General features: G+C 40.8%; 1 protein-coding gene across 5 annotated transcripts in view; it reads right to left on the bottom strand.

The window, feature by feature from the left end:
- THRAP3 (thyroid hormone receptor associated protein 3) overlaps positions 1-16,279 on the bottom strand; it is a 72,246-nt gene that overhangs the window by 34,181 nt on the left and 21,786 nt on the right. For 2 of the 5 annotated variants that reach the window (XM_059046851.2, XM_067011426.1), the window contains one exon: positions 11,751-11,859. The exons of 1 other annotated variant lie outside the window; for it this stretch is intronic. The gene's annotated coding sequence lies outside the window, so the exon portion shown is untranslated. The remainder of the gene's footprint in view (positions 1-11,750; positions 11,860-16,279) is intronic. 2 more of the 5 variants (XM_059046863.2, XM_067011433.1) reach the window with 1 other exon arrangement.

The following is a 16,279-nucleotide window of genomic DNA, read 5'->3' on the forward strand; positions in this document are numbered from 1 at the left end:
TTAATTCTTTTAATGTGGAATCAAACATCTACCTACTTTTTTCTGAGATATTTTAAAAATCTAGACTAGTAATTTCTACAAGACCTTAAATAAATAAAACTGTACTTTATTCAAAGTCCATTTCAGGAAAACTTTATTACAATGGAATTTTTTCCCTCTTTTATGACTTTAAAGAAGGTTAAGAAAGGCCAGCCTTACAGCCAGCTGGGCTCTCTCTCTATATATATTTTTTAGTGTTTTTATTATGGAGGCATTGATTCAAACATACACAAAAGTAGAAAAGAACAGTGTTAAGGAACCCAAGTACATCCGTCATCCAGCTTAAAAAATTATCAACTCTTTGCAGGTGGGCTCAACTCAAGGTCAAAATCCTAGTAAGTCTGGGTGGATACAGCCACTCTTTGCAGCTATTTCCCCATACCTTTTCCATAAAAAAAATATTAGAGAATCCTTCCATTAAAAAATCCAGACGTGCGGGAGTTCCCTGGTGATCTAGCAGTGAGGATTTAGCACTTCCACTGCGGAGGACTGGGTTCAATCCCTGGTCAGGGAACTGAGATACCGCAAGCTGAGCAGTGAAAAAAAAAAAAAAAAAAAAATCCAGACATGCAATGAGGGGACCCAAAAGGCTCACCTCTACATGCTTCTCCATGTGTGCTCTGCAAATAAGTCTAAAAGGAGAATCATTTATCAGCAAATAACAATGACTGATTTCAGTTCAAACACATTTAAAGTAAATTCCAAAGTGCAACCTTAAACTACCTCCTAATTACAGGACATGAGTAGCCCAAACTACCATTCCCACTGTGAGTTGTTTCAGCAACTTGTTTTTAGAAGTGTGACTACTTCAAAACAACTGAGAAATTATTATGAGAGGGGAGAAAATATACAATAAACTACATTTTGGGATTAGCAAGCAAAAAAAAGCTAAAGCTTCTAATTCTGAGGAGTCCAAAAGCCACTGTAAAAATTGTGAGCTCACTTCAACTGTTTATTTGGCATTTGGGGGATTATTTGACAATGTAATTTTTTTACCAGTGTGCTTTTATCCTAGCCTTACTATCAACTTCCCTGAAAATAACCCTTTTATTAATGACAGCATATATTTTAGTTAACTTATGCTAATAATGGACGTGTTTACAAAACAAATTCTCAATTGTTCTTCCTATTGGTTGTTGTCAGGCTGGAAAGAATTCAGAGGAACCAGCTCCGAAAACTTCACAGAAACAATTCAGCACAGGGACCCCTGTGTTCAGAAACTGGAGACTGAAGGGAAGCCAATAAAGCCCACACCCTCAGAGAAACAGTATCTGGCCTTTGGTTCTGTGTCAAGTAACTACAGCAAAAGGCCCAACCCTGTGTACTGTTTTCACTACGTAAAAAAAACTAACTCATGTTAGTTATCCATTGACACACAGATAATTTTTCTAAGTGAGTATTAAGAAGCTTCCCTGAGGGTAAGCTCTGAAGCATTTTTTGGGTTGGCCAAAAAATTTGTTCAGTTAATGAATAAACAGTTCGATAAAGTTGGTGGTGAAAACGAAAAATGTACTTAAAATGGAACGAACTTTTTGGCCAACCCAATAGTTTAAAAGTACATCAATTAAGGAATGGCAAACCTCACATAAAAATACATGGATAATTTATAATAATAAAAGAGCTTTTTTCCCCTAGGTCAAGAATACTGCCAGTGTGGGAAGTACTGGCCAGCTGGATAAGCCAGCTCTTATCCACAAAGGTTCAATTCCAAGTCCTTCAAAAGTTAACCTCTGTCCTTCCTTTGCCAGCCCTGATTTCTTTGGACAGCAAACAGGAGCACTGTTATTTGTCTCTTAGAAAATTCATAATAAACTGCACAGCAAAAACAGGAAAAAAAAATGAGGACTCTGCCATCATTTCAAACTTGAGGAAAGTAAGTAATTCCTTTCTAACAGTACTGCTACTTATGTTGGATGCTTTGGGCTCCCAAATGCAAAACAGACCTGTTCTGACAAAGTTCTTTTCCAAAAGCCACCAGATACCTGTATTCTGTGGGTGGGCATGGGGACTACAGGCTCCTGTCTAACCAGCAGGGCGCCCACCCTATCTCAGAGAGAGTCTTCTTGACTTCCCTCCTTTCGAGCCCAAGCACCAGGTCATCAACTAATAAATAACAGATGTTATTCTAGCCTCCTGTTTGGCTGTTGCAAACTGCTTTCTTCCCTCTATCAGGACCTCTGATCAGGGCAGAAGTGATCTTCTTCATTGCCACTGGTGAGCAATGAAAAGCTAAAAATAAGTAAATAAATAATGGGCACCTTAAATAATAGAAATTTACCAAAACTAAACTCATGCTCCTAATAAATGCAAAACCCCTTATTTGAAGCAGGTGTTTTTAACCTCTCTGTGCCTATTTTTCGTCAATAAAATGAGGATTTGGAACAGTTCTACCAATGGCAATAAAAACTTAAAAAACGTTTACACAAACTGAGAAGGACATTCCTCATCCTTACTTCAGCCATGTCCTAAAAATGGAATTAAGTGGTGAGGGTTAAACTTTTTGCTTTTAGGGCTTCCCTGGTGGTGCAGTGGTTAACAATATGCCTTCCAACGCAGGGGACATGGGTTCAAGCCCTGGTCTGGGGAAGATCCCACATGACACGGAGCAACTAAGTCCGTGCACCACAACTACTAAGCCTGCACTCTAGAGTCTGCGAACCACAACTACTGAGCCTGCATGCCACAACTGCTGAAGCCCACGTGCCTAGAGCCCATGCTCCACAAGAGAAGCCACAGCAATGAGAAGCCTGCGCACCACAATGAAGAGTAGCCCCTGCTCGCCACAACTAAAGAAAGACCGTGCACAGCAACCAAGACCTGACACAGCCAAAAATAAATTTATTTAATTTTTTTTGCTTTTAAGAAAGAATCATCCCTCCACTTCCATCCTATCAACTCTGAAATTTACTGTAGAAGAAATCATTTAAGATTCATAACATATTCTACTGCTTTAATAAAAACCAGTGCAGGGCTTCCCTGGTGGCGCAGTGGTTGAGAGTCCGCCTGCCAATGCAGGGGACACGGGTTTGTGCCCCGGTCTGGGAAGATCCCACATGCCGCGTAGCGGCTGGGCCCGTGAGCCGTGGCCACTGAGCCTGCACGTCCGGAGCCTGTGCTCCGCAACGGGAGAGGCCACAGCAGTGAGAGGCCCGTGTACCGCGAAAAAAAAAAAAAAAAACACCAACCAGTGCATCTGCCTGAAAATAGATGACCAGGGACTTGATTACTTGATTACTTAACCTTCTGACTGTACTTAAACTATCACTTGCATGGGGGCAATTCACCTACACCAAATTCAGGCAACCTCACTTGGGAAAGAGGAGTTTCCAGAGCAAGTCAGGGCTCTGCAACAGACTCCGTCAGGCTGAGGAGGAACACGTCAGGCTGAGGAACACTGCCGCTAGCTTCTTTCCATCACACAGCCAGCAAGAGGTCACATTTCCTTCCTGCTCTTCAGAGACTGAATTAGTTTCTCTGTCCTAAAGACATAGCAAACTCCACCCCTTCCATCTTTCATTTTTTAAAGGAACAGGACCACTACTTCTCAGTAACTTGGAAAGGCAGGAAAAATTCAGTGAGACAGCTATTTTCCATATGGCACAGAATACAGCATACCAGTAATTATTTCAGGCCTGATTTCCACAAAGGAATAAGAGTTTCATAAATGCTTCTCTTTCTTTGTGTTTTGCTTTTTTTAAAAAACACCAGAGAAAAGACTGAATATTTAAGATCAAAATGACAAACCTTTGCTGGGAAACCCCTTTATTCATTCTTTCCATCAAACTGCTGTTTCTCCCCCAATCAGAAATAAAAACATATGAAAATCTTAAGATAGCTGGGATATTATGTAATAGTCACAGAAAGCAACATAATTTAATCAATCAATGCTGGAAAATTCTGAAAAATACAAGTAATAAACTTAGGTCTCAAGCCACCAGTCTGAAAAAAGCTAGTAAAAGAAAATATATGCAAGCAATTTTACACACCAATTTCTTCTATTATAAGTATACCTCCTAGAAGGTGGTAAACTCAACTTCATCTGCCTGCACTGTGTTTTAAATATACGGTTTATCTAATAGCAAAAGGAAGTGACTTGGAATAAGAGGCATTCTGGCGGACTTGAAGGAAGTAAGTCTTTGTAGATTTCAGTTTATTCATTTGTTAAAGGTGGTTAATACCGAACATACAACTTAACTTCTAAACTTTCAGGGGACTTCCCTGGTTGTCCAGTGGCTAAGACTCCACACTTCCAATGCAAGGGGCCTGGGTTCAATCCCTAGTCAGGGAACTAGATCCCACATGCCGCAACTAAAAGTTCACATGCCACAACTAAAAAAAAAAGATCCTGCATGCTGCAACTAAAAGATCCCATGTGCCGCAACGAAGACCTGGAGCAGCTAGCTAGTTAGCTAGCTAAATAAATAAATAAAGTTTCAGCTTAGTAGACTGGGCTTCATAAACATAAATAGGACTTCGCACCAAGCACTGGTTACTGGAAAGGTAAATACACAATCATTTCACAATTTTTTAAATAGTTTTGCTTTCTCATTAAAGCAGGTTTCACAATCTCTGTACTTTGGTAAGATTATTGTGAGTATACTCTCCCAAAAAACACCATGGCCCAACAAGTACTGAGAGCATGTTTCTGTTCATTCTATCAGATTTTATTGAACACTTACTCCATGCTAAGCACTCTGCTGGATGCAGAAAAGAAAATTCTGTTGTAATTATAGGTAGAAAATATCTTTTCAGGCTCATAATGTGTGACTTGGTAAGTTTTCTTTTGCTTGTACTAAAGTCAGAAAGGAGGTCACTAGTTTTGAAATCTTTTCCAAGTCATATCCCCTCCCCGAATTGAAGTTTTCTTATGTGTTAAAAATAGGGCTTACATTTTAGTGAATAATACTGTTATCAATACTGGTTCATTAATTGTGAAAAATGTACCATTCTAATGTAAGATGTTAATAATAGAAGAAATTGGGCACAGGGAATATAGGGACTGTTACAGGTTAAACTGTGTCTCCCTAACCTTAAATGTATATATTGAAGTCCTAACACCAAGCACCTCAGAACGTGACCTCATTTGGAGACAGGGTCTTTACAGATATGACTGGTATCCTTATAAAAGGGGAAATCTGGACACAGAGATATGTGGCGAGAAGATGATATGCAGAGAAATAGGGAGAAGACAGCCATCTAATACAAGCCTACGAGAGAGACCTTGGAAGAGACCCTTCCCTCACAGGTCTCAGAGGAACCAATCCTGCCAACCTCTTTTTTTTTTTTTTTTAATATAAATTTTTATTTTGGCTGCATTGGGTCTTCGTTGCTGTTGCTTTCTCTAGTTGTGGCAAGCAGGGGCTACTCTTAGTTGCGGTGCACGGGCTTCTCACTGCAGTGGCTTCTCTTGTTGCGGAGCACAGGCTCTAGGCCTACAGGCTTCAGTAGTTGTGGCACATGGGCTCAGTAGGTGTGGCTCGCAAGCTCTAGAGCACAGGCTCAGCAGTTGTGGCACATGGACTTAGTTGCTCTGCGGCATGTGGGATCTTCCCGGACCAGGGCTCGAACCCATGTCCTCCGCATCGGCAGGAAGATTCTTAACCACGGTGCCACCAGGGAAGCCCCTGCCAACCTCTTGATTTTTGTACTTCTAGCCTTCAGATCTGTGGGACGATATACTGTTGTTGCTTAAGCTGCCCAGTTTGTGATACTTTGTTATGGCAGCCCTAGCAAACTAATACAGGAACTCTGTACAAACCTTGCAAGTTTCTGTAAATCTTAAACTATTCTCTCAAACAAAAAGTTTATTAAAAAAAAAATAAAAGACAGGGGTAATGGTGCCCACATCTCACAATTATAAGAAGACCAAAGTAGATAGGTAATTGGGAAATCCCTGCTCAGCGGAAAGAGAATCCATAATCCCAGTACACAGTAAGCAAACAGCTAGGACTAGAATCCAGGTTTCATTTAGTGTTTTCCATAGTATACTGTTATTTCAAAATGGGCATATAAAGGTGGGTGTAAGTGAGGGTATATGCCGAAGCAAATTATCAATCTGAAATGCCCTGTCCCAAATGAAGAGAACCTTAGAGAGTCACTTTATAATACTGGGCTAGGTTCTGCAGTGAGTAGTGGCTTTGGCACCAAAAAAATAACTGGGTTCAAATCTTGGCTCCTCCACCCATTAGCTGGACAAGATACTTACTCTCTCAATTTTCCAAACATGACCTACACCTCACAAGATCACCACAGGAATTAAAAAGTGTATGTAAACTGCCTGCCATTCAACACGTGACTTCACACCTTAAGCTATGTTTAGCTACAACCCTAGAGTAGTGAGAGGGAGATATTTAGGAACTTCTCTGAGAGCAAACAGATTTCACCACTGATTCTCTTTTCCTGCTATTAGTAAGCAATCAGATATCTTCCTACACAGAATAATGTGTTTTATAACTTTATTAGCTAAACTGGCATGTGTTGCACTGAAGAGGTGCAGAGAAGCAAAAAAAGGTCAAATTCTAGGGTCCTGACCTTTGTAGAATAAATCCCTTTGCTGCTGGATGGTAGCAGGGAAAAATCAACAGCAAACTGAGGGGTCTTTCATTTAGAACTTACTTATCTAATATTCCCAATGTAAGCAACTTGTGGTATCTTCTCCTGAGAATTTGCTCAATGGGTGTCTATTAGGCTCAGGATCATCTATGCAATTAACCTTTCATCATTAGAGAAACAGAATGAACAGCACAGATAGCAACTTAAATAATCTTCGATTCACCCCAGAGGCTCCTCTCCTATATCCCTAGGGTAGGCTGACGGTAATTTTAGTTACTGTTTTAAATGTGTTACCATTGGGGAATATATCCTTCCCATTTTTTAGAGGAACTCTCAGCTTTCCTGACTTTAAAGATACTACAGGCTATGTTTAACTAATCACCTATGGCCTCCTTCCAGCTCTCATTATGATAAACCTTTTTAAAAACTAAGTTTAACAGCCAATCATGACACAACTATTTTTTTTAATTAAGTTATTATTACTAAGACCTTGGGCTGAACCAGTGGTACATATTGCAACCACCTACAGAGCTTTTTAAAAAGTCCATCTATCAAGATTCTTATTCAGGAAACCAGGATAGGAATTCTGATCCACAGGTTTACAGACATTCTTTACAGATTCCAAGGACTAGGACTGTGTTCTCTCTTCATCCCACCATCAATACACAGAAAGCCACTGTTTACACGGAGTTGTACATAAAGCTTGTTCTACATAAAGTCTGTTTACAACTCTCTTAGGAGATAAATTGTTTGACATGTTTTACAGACGTTAGCCTTTTGTGGATAAAATCAACTTCCCCAAACAAGTCTATCACACAGAGGTTTAGAAGAGGGAAAAATGTATGTTTTTAAATTTATTTCCTTATATGTTAAACTATCACTGCTTTGAATGATGTTCACAACATGGCAGGGTTTTTAAATTACTTTCAATAACTAGATCATATCAATTTATCCATCCCTTCAGAAGTATGAACCCTAAGAGCTGCAGTGTCCCATACACATGTAGCTACCATGCATCTGAAATGTGGCTGGCCTGAACTGGGATGAGCTGTAGGTATAAAATACAGGATTTCAAAGACTTAGTACAAAACCCAGAATGTAAAATACTTCATTAAGGATTTTTATATTAATTACATGTTGAAATGAGAATGTGATGGATATATTAAATTACATAAAATATATGATTAAAATTAATTTCATCTGCTTTTTATTTTCTTAATGTAGATGCTAGGAAATTTGAAATTATATGTGGCTCACACTGGACTTCTCTTGGATGGCACTGTCCTAAAGGACAATGATTATGTCTTTTCAAATGCTCAAGTTTTGAACCTTATCCAATATTACTCACTTTTAAATTCATTTATTTTTGCAGTTTCTAGTCTTCATCCACTAAGACTTTCCTGTTGAGATAACCACCTGATATCTTTCCATTTATATCTACACTTTACCAGATAAGTTGAGGGGCAAAAAGAGAGATGTCTTAAATACACACACAACTCTACATAAGAAACCAAAAAAAATTTCAAGATGTGCTATCATTCTGAACCTTACCAGTCACCTGAGTCTACAAAAGAAATCAAGAACCCAACCTGTTGCTTCTAAATCTAAAACAAATTCATTAAGGCACTATTCAAAGCTATCTAAATTTAGAGACCACTCAACTACCCCAAGCACACATAGATCCAGACACTGAACCAGAACTCAGTTCAGATACATATGATCAGTGCAACTCCCCTCTCTGGCTCATAAGGAACAGCATATTAACTACATAGACAAATAGGTCTAATTATTTTCTGGAACATCTTGTATTTGTTTTTTTTTTTGTTTTTTTTTTTGCGGTACGCGGGCCTCTCACTGCTGTGGCCTCTCCCGTTGCGGAGCACAGGCTGTGCTCCGGACGCACAGGCTCAGCGGCCATGGCTCCCGGGCCTAGCCGCTCCGCAGCATGTGGGATCTTCCCAGACCGGGGCACGAACCCGTATCCCCTGCATCGGCAGGCGGACTCTCAACCACTGCGCCACCAGGGAAGCCCTGTTATTATCTTTTTAAAGGAACAAAATTGAATTCATCAGATTTATATATGAAAGCTCCAGCTTGCCATAATTTCAAGATTCTAAATGATCTGACTCCTGCCTACTTCTCCAACATCATCTCAAACCAGTCTCTCCCGAATCACTCTACTGGAGTCACAAAGGCCTTCTTTCTGTTCCTTGAACACTTACAAGCATTTATAGTCTCAGCACCTTTATACTTGCAGTTCTCGCTACATGAACACCCTTCTGCAGTCTAAAGCATGGTTGGCTCCTTTCTCATCCTTCAGATCTCAGCTTGTCACCTAACTCAAAAAGGTATTCCTTGGTATTCTACCTAATGACACCTCACTGTTATCTTGTAGTCGTATTTCTTTCCTATACACTTAGGAAATCTGAAACTATTGTGTTTGCCTTCCCAAACTAGAATGTAAGCTCCCCAAGAATGGGGGTCCTGGGATTCCCTGGTGGCACAGTGGTTGAGAGTCTGCCTACTGATGCAGGGGACACAGGTTCGTGCCCCAGTCTGGGAAGATCCCACATGCCACAGAACGGCTAGGCCCGTGAGCCATGGCCGCTGAGCCTGCGCGTCCGGAGCCTGCGCTCCGCAACGGGAGAGGCCACAACAGTGAGAGACCCGCGTACCACAAAAAAAATAATAAGAATAAGAATGGGGGTCCTGTTTGTCTTGCTCATTGCCGGTTATCCCTAGCAACAGAGAACAGGCACAGTAACAAGCACTCAAGCGTCTACTGACTGAATTAATCAAAAAATCAAAAGCAGCTTTAAAAGACAAAGGATCTTAGAGGGGAAAATCCAGTATACTTATTTTTTAAATTATGCAACTGGCTTCCTATTACATATCCTTCTAGTCTTTGTTTTCTAGTTTCCAATACTTAAGTCTCTTGAAGAACTGTCATAGTTCCACGTGGTGAAAAATAAGAAGTATGGAAATATCAATTATATTTTGCTTGCTGAGTATGGAGAGAGAAGAAACGCTTGTATCACTAAGTATTTAAAGATGAAATAAGGCAACAATAATAAAAACACTGAGTATTAGTGAATAGTTGGGACAACTGATTAATGACAATATAAAATGTTAGATTCCTTCTTCTTACCATAAACAAAACCAAAAGAGTAGGAAAAATCATCAGGATGATGATTTTGTGATAACAACATCCCAGCTGCCTAGAGCACATGTTCAGAATGAAGCAGATTAGAAAATATCTCTAAGGGGACTTCCCTGGTGGCGCAGTGGTTAGGACTCCGCGCTCCCAATGCAAGGGGCCTGGGTTCAATCCCTGGTCGGGGAACTAGATCCCACATGCATGCCACAACTAAGTGTTCGCATGCCACAACTAAGGAGCTGGTGAGCCACGACTAAAAGAAGCCCTCAAGCTGCAACTAAGGAGGCCGCCTGCCACAAGACCAGGTGCAACCAAATAAATCAATATTTTTTTTAAAAAAAAGAAAATATCTCTAAGATAAAATTTATAATATAACCAAAATGCTTAAAGTATTGAGGAAGAATTTACACTTCTGGGTAGAGTTTAGAAAGAAATTACTGATAAGAACATAGAAACTAAACAAAACAGACCAGAAAAAGATAATTATTAACAATAGAGAAAAAAAAAGTTGTACAGAAAAAAGAAAATTAACCATAGCATATGACATTTGTCTGTGAACAAGCTATACATAACCTTAATATTATTAACAGTGAATACTGCTCTAACCAAAATTCAGCTACAACCAGAGTGACAATAAATGTGGACATGTGAGGTGGTCAGAGAATTCTATCACTATCCAAAGTAGAAAGTTAATTGATAATACCCAAAACTGGAAAATCCGTAAGTAGCAAAATAAGCTTATTATTTCAGAGGTAATACCAAAAGAAACAGTAAAGAGTTGGAAATGATTGCTTCTAGGGACTGAAAAAGGGGCAGGAGGGACTGTTTTTCATAAAAAGCCCTGTGGAGCTGATGGTCTGACATGACTACGTATAGGGTTTTTGTACATGTATTAATAAAAAGTAAAACAAGGGACTTCCCTGCTGGCGCAGTGGCTAAGACTCCGCGCTCCCAATGCGGGAGGGCCGGGTTCGATCCCTGCTCAGGGAACTAGATCCCACATGCATGCCGCAGCTGGGTTTGCTTGCCGCAACTAAGGAGCCCGCCTGTTGCAACAAAGACCCGGCATAAATAAATAAATATTTAAAAGAAAAAAAAAAAAAAAGTAAAACAAAAAAAGTTTAAATAAATATATAAAATGTTTTTTTTAATTTAAGAGAAGAAACTGTACTATGGGGGGAAATCAACTGTATGCATAAATTTATTTATGTCCATCACACAGTTACCTAACACACGGAAAAATGAGAGAAAAGCCTAAATGTTTACCAAAAAGGAACTAGTTAGACAAATTATATGGCACATCCAATGATGAAATGCCACGAGCCATTTAAAAATGCAAACAGAGGGGCTTCCCTGGTGGCGCAGTGGTTGAGAGTCCGCCTGCCAATGCAGGGGACACGGGTTCGTGCCCCGGTCTGGGAAGATCCCACATGCCGCGGAGCGGCTAGGCCCGTGAGCCATGACAGCTGAGGCTGAGCGTCCGGAGTCTGTGCTCCGCAACGGGAGAGGCCACAACAGTGAGAGGCCCGCATACCGCAAAAAAAAAAAGAAAACAGAGAAAACTTTTCTTGTTAACAAGAACCAAGTGACAAAAAGCACAACTCCAATTTTGATTATATACACACATATCAAAGTAACATATGCATGACAAGGGACTGTTCACTGAACTATTAACAGTGACTGTATGTGTGTCATGTTTATGGCTGATCTTTTTCAGTATGTCCAAGTGAATAAACATGTGTTATTTAAAAACTCAAAAGTTAGTTCAAATAAGAAAGTAACTGCTGATTCTACAACTTGGGATGGAATCAGAGAGGAGAGCAAGACTACTTTATCAGCCTATTTAAGTTTTTTAAACTGAAAGATAAATATTACTTAATAAGAACCCAACAAAAATGAACCCAGAACTTCTATTAAGGAATCTTCTGGATAAACAACATAAGACTGGCTTTATAAGCCAATGAAGTTATTATTAGTTCCTTTAACCACCATGCATTTTTACCTTATTTGAACAATGATTCGACTTGCACCAGACCCCAAACAGACACTACCTCAAAGAATACTGGCAGTGCCGCGCTGGCTTCTCCAATTTACAAAGTCAGGATACAACTCTGGAATGAGAAGAAATAAGCAGTGATAAAATAGCTACCCAAACCTTGCAGATTGCATCTTGAAATACAGATGCTTGGAATCTATAAACAGAAACTCTCCTCTAGCCCTCAACTTAACTCCAAATGAACACAGGATTCTCTCCCAAAGTATACTGGCCTGAGGGTCTCTCGTACTCATTTTCCTCCACCCAACCTCCTAGAGTAAGGTTGGAAAGTATGGAAAGCTAAAACCTTCCTCTTGTAACCTGATACTTTCACTGGCAATATTTCAGGTGCTATGGTTTGCATTATACAAGTTTAATTTGTAAACTCCATAATTCAACCTGAAGAATAACTTCAGAAGAATTAGATGCTTGAAACAAAAAACTTTCAAGTATGCTGAACTAAATTTAACAAATACATTTCAAGTTAAAGCAACTCCCCACACTCATCCCTCAAAGCACAAAAAAAACCCTTCAGATCCAGTTGTTTAAATATTCCCAGATCCAAATACTACTAACATGGCCACATAGCAAAGAAATGTAGTATTATCCCAAACAAACAGGAAAACAAAGTTCCAAGATCAGCAAGCTCAGTATGTAATTAACATCCTCACTCCTAAAGTTTTTTCATTCATTCATAATACTGTAAAGTAGGAAGACACCTAAGAATTAAATAATATGAAGATGCAGTCTTGACATTAATCTTCTCTTTTTTCACTTATTCATTGACTCAATCAAGGATACCCACCTTAGCTTTCTCTGAAACCTGTGGTTTGCACATAGCTGAATCCTTGCCTATTTAGCCAGGAGAGAATAGTCTCTCAGTAGTGGGGAAGCCTCAACTCCCCTCTCAGCAAACTTCTACTCATTCTTATGAGGGTCTCCTTCCCCAGCAAGCTGTCCCTGGCTCACCCAGGCTGGGTTACGTTTGCTTCTCTGTTACCCTAGGCATGGTTCTCCTTACACGCATATCATTATGTCTGTTAATATGTCAACTTACCTCACAAGGCTCCAAACTCTATATATCTAACACTGATATGTGTCCACTGAATAAACTGAATACACAAGCAATAAACTCTTGACCTATACCAAAGGTTATCAGGTAATTAACATTACAAAGAGGCAACAAAAATCTACTGTTAAAACTAAGACTTATCAAAATGAAATTACTATTCAGTCAGACCATTTGGCAAATTAATGACAATGTTGGTATATATTCGCTTAGTTGATAAATAGCAAAAATACAGCACTTACAAAAACTCATTCTTTCACAATACTTTTGCATATAGTCTTGCAAGTCATTCTGGGAATTCATCCTGGGTTTCATCAACCGAAACTTCTTTCCCTGTTTCTAACTGCAGAGGCACAGGGGCTCACATCGGTCAGCCTGAGGAAACCCCCGATGACTGCTACAAAACTGGGAACCGCCTACTCTACAATGCACTGATTAAAGAACTATTCCAATACATCCACCTTTAAAATTCTAGCCAGTTAACAAACACACACACACAATCTTTCTCTTTCTAACCCATCATGTTTCTTCCCTATTAATTAACCTCTTCTCTGACACTGGCAAGAATCTTCTCATCGCGACAAATCTTCAATTTTCCATTGTTGCAATGGGTGGAGAAGCAAATCTGAGGCTCTGGACCTTAGTTATTCTATGACAGCAAGGAGACACCTGAAGCCCTAAGTCGCCTGCCACCAAATTTCATGCACCCCCAAACTTGTCCTGCTTGAGTCATCGGGACAGTGATAGGCATGCTTTTCAGCCTCATTCTCCTGACCTGCCTTTCGTCAGATATCAGTATATTAGCAAGGACACCACAGCACTACCGACAATATATCTTTTCCCCTTCCACACAATTTCCATTTTAACTGTCCACTTACTTCAATAAAAAATTTATTAAGTACCTACTACACTGCCAGGCACTACTTTAGGCAACGGAGATTCAGCAATTAAAAACCTCCTCAGGGACTTCCCTGGTGGCCCAGTGGTTAAGAATCTGCCTGCCAATGCAGGAGATACGGGTTTCATCCCTGATCCGGGAAGATCCCACATGCCTTGGAACAACTAAGCCCATGAGCCACACCTACTGAGCTTGCGTGCCACAACTTCTGAAGCCCGCAAGCCTAGAGCCTGTGCTCCACAACGAGAGAAGCCACCTCGATGAGAAGCCAGCGCACTGCAACAAAGAGCAGCCCCCATTCACCGCAACTAGAGAAAGCTGGCACACAGCAATGAAGACCCAACACAGGCAAAAATAAATAAATTTTAAAAATATCTCTTCATTCCTGGAGCTTACATTCTAAGGGGCAGATGGGAGCACATGAGGAATAAGAGTTACTCTTTTATGTAATGTGGTCAGAGAAGGCAAAGATGAACAGAAACAGTATGCTGTACTTTATCTGAAGGCAAAAGGGACCAAATAGAGAAAAGAGCAAGTGCAAAGACCCTGCGGAGGGAACATGCCTGGTGTATCTGAGGAACACAAAAAAACAGAGTGGCTGCAATGCCAACAGTTTCCAGGGAACAGCTGGAAGATCAAGTCAGAGACATGGGTGAATAGAAAGGGCCTTGCAAGCCATCGTAAGGACTTTGGTTTTCCTACAGGTTATGTAGGCAGCCACAGCACTGTTTTGAGCAGAGGAGTAAGGACCAGAATCACGTTCCAAAAGGATCTTGGCTGCTGAGTGTAGAACAGACCTTAACAGGGCAAGAGCAGAAGAAATTGTTAGATGCTGCCTACAATTATCCAGGAAAAGGACAGCAGTGGCTTCGACTACAGTGCAGCTCAGAATGCCCCCACGTTCCATACACTATACCTTACGTAACAACATAGTTCCTAAACCCAAACAGTGAGCACTAACATTCTAAGTTTTTACTTCTTACAGTTAAAGTATTTTTACTTCCTTCAGTTAAAGAAGATTTGAAATGTTTTTTCTTATCTCACTTCAAGCACCCCTGATAATCTTTGAGAAATACAGAAGATAAGGAAGCACAAAGATGATCTTGTCTGCTCCTATGAACCTAAGGTCAAAGCTAGTCCTTTAAACCACCATGCAGGGACTTCCCTGGAGGTCCAGTGGTTGAGAATCTGCCTTCCAATGCAGGGGACGCAGGTTCAATCCCTGGTCAGGGAACTAAGATCCCACATGCCGCGTGCCAACTAAGCCCTTGCGCCACAACTAGAGGACCCACACACCGCAACTAGAGAGAAGCCCACACACAGCAATGAAAGATCCTGTGTGCCACAACTAAGACCCGATGCAGCCGCATAAATAAATAATTAATAATTTTTTTAAAAAAAGACTCCGCTGCAGGGGGCACAAGTTCGTGCCCCGGTCCAGGAGGATCCCACATGCTGTGGAGCTTCTGGGCCCGTGAGCCATGGCCTCTGAGCCTGAGCGTCCAGAGCCTGTGCCCCGCAACGGGAGAGGCCACAGCAGTGAGAGGCCCGCGTACCGCAAAAAAAAAAAAAGACTCCACACTCTCAATGCAGGGGGCATGGGTTTCATCCCTTGTGGGGAAACTAAGATCCTGCATGCCGCACTGCACAGCCAAAAAAAGAAGGCCACCAGGCACACACTGCTTCTACAATACTTAAGGACTAATGTGTCTACTTTCAAAATCAAGTTGAACAGAAGTGAACAAAAGGGCTTCCCTGGTGGCACAGTGGTTAGGAATCCGCGTTCCAATGCAGGGGAAATGGGTTCAAGCCCTGGTCCGGAAGATTCCACATGCTGCGGAGCAACAAAGCCCACACGCCACAACTACTGAGCCTGTGCTCTAGAGCCCGTGAGCCACAATTACTGAATCCCGCATGCCTAGAGCCTGTGCTCTGCAACAAAAGAAGCCACCGCAATGAGAAGTCCTCACACTGCAACGAAGAGTAGCCTCCACTCTCTGCAACTAGAGAAAAGCCCGTAGGCAGCAACAAACACCCTACACAGCCAAAAATGAATGAATAAATAAATAAATAAATAGAAACAAAAGAGGACTGTGTCCTCTATTCAAGTTAACCCAAAGTAGCCAATGATAAAATTTAATCTTATCCACCCCCCATTGAAAAAAATACTAGGAGTTGATAAATTATGACAGCTAGGCAAATAAACCTTTAGTGTTTTACCACAGAAAACTGTGCAATGTCTCTCTCCAAGCAGCTTCCCTGGTATGAACCAGGAACCAATACTGAATCTAAGACTGGTGAAATTACTATGAATGGTTTTGGAGAGAAAGACAGATACTTCAAAAATGTGTCCAGTATACAGCGCCTTCTTCGCTTGCGGGGTGAACAAATGATGTCACACAGTCCAACCTGTTTTTGTACTACCTATGAGTTAAGAACAGTTTCTACATTTTTTTTTTTTGGCTGCCTGCTCAGTTTGCAGGATCTCAGTTCCCCGACCAGGGATCAAACCCAGGCCCCCCGGCAGTG

This window comes from Kogia breviceps, chromosome 1 (genome assembly GCF_026419965.1).
Source record: "Kogia breviceps isolate mKogBre1 chromosome 1, mKogBre1 haplotype 1, whole genome shotgun sequence".
Lineage (NCBI taxonomy): Eukaryota > Metazoa > Chordata > Mammalia > Artiodactyla > Physeteridae > Kogia > Kogia breviceps.